The sequence below is a fragment of the Mesoplodon densirostris genome, chromosome 17, assembly GCF_025265405.1.
Source record: "Mesoplodon densirostris isolate mMesDen1 chromosome 17, mMesDen1 primary haplotype, whole genome shotgun sequence".
Classification (NCBI taxonomy): Eukaryota; Metazoa; Chordata; class Mammalia; order Artiodactyla; family Ziphiidae; genus Mesoplodon; species Mesoplodon densirostris.
Window position 1 is genome coordinate 33,926,308 of NC_082677.1, and position 1,428 is coordinate 33,927,735.

Below are 1,428 nucleotides of genomic sequence, written 5' to 3' on the forward strand. Positions count from 1 at the left end.
TGGATTCATTTGCTCATTTATCATATATCAATAATATGTATAAGATATATATAAATTATGTATATATGTACATATAATTACATAACATGTTTCAATTACTATGAACTTGAAACCTACATTCAAGTAAGAGGACAAAAATAACTAATGAAACAGGTGGTCTTAGACTGAGGTAACAGAAGAAATGGGAGAAATAAGCAGAAATAAATCATTCAAGACACTGAAAGTTGTAGTTTTGAAAATGTTTTTATTCAGGCTGCAGAAGGTCATTGGAGAATTTCAGTCAGGGGACTAATGAGTGCTGATTTACTTTTTTTAAAAGTGAATAATCCTACTGTGACAAGAATGATATCATTGTGGGCAAGAGTAGAGTACATAAGACTGGTTATCTGCTAATATTGAACTCCTAGTGAGACAAAGAGAGCTTGGACTGGGGTGAGGGTAATGGATAGGAAGAAAAGAAAATAGATTTGAGATATATTTTAAAGTAGAGTCAGACAGAAAAAGATAAATATCATATGATATCACTTATATGTGGAATCTAAAAAAAATAGTACAAATGAACTTATTTACAAAACTGAAATAGAGTCACAGACATAGAAAACAAATTTATGGTTACCAAAGGGGAAGGGGGGGATAAATTGGGGGATCGGGATTGACATATACACACTACTATATGTAAAATAGATAATTAAAAAGAGCACACTGAGTGTGCGGGGTAGTGTGGTCTTTGTGAGCTTCCACCATGGCGTACCGGGGCCAGGGCCAGAAGGTGCAGAAGGTGATGGTGTAGCCAATCAATCTCATCATCAGATACTTGCAAAATAGATCTCGGATTCAGGTGTGGCTTTATGAGCAAGTGAATATGCGGATAGAGGGCTGTATCATTGATTTTGATGAGTATATGAACCTCGTATTAGATGATGCAGAAGAGATTCATTCTAAAACAAAGTCAAGAAAACAACTGTGCCGGATCATGCCAAAGGGAGATAACATTACTCTGCTCCAAAGTGTCTCCAACTAGAAATGATCTATGAAGTGAGAAATTGTTGAGAAGGCAAGTTTTTTAGGTGTGTTTGTTAGAAGTGTAGTTCTAAAACATTTATTCATATTGTTTTGCTCACCTTTAAGTTATTACCAGATGACAATAAATGTTGTGAGATTGTTTAAAAAAAAAAAAAGAACACACTGTAGAGCACTGGGAACTCTACTCAATACTCTAATCAATACCTATATGGGAAAATAATCTAAAAAAGAGTGGATATAGGTATAAGTTTAACTGATTCATTTTGCTGTACAGCAGAAACTAACACCAACTATACTCCAATAAAAATGAATTAAACAATAAAGTAGAACTGACAGACTTTGGTAATGGATTATCTCTGAGGGTTGATGTAAAGGCAGAAATCAATGGTGACTTTTCTTTTTTTT

General features: G+C 34.0%; 1 pseudogene; it reads left to right on the top strand.

Annotated features, from left to right (window-relative positions):
* The first annotated feature begins 711 nt into the window (after positions 1 to 711).
* Positions 712 to 1,021, top strand: LOC132477668 (small nuclear ribonucleoprotein E-like; annotated as a pseudogene).
* Positions 1,022 to 1,428: the final 407 nt, after the last annotated feature.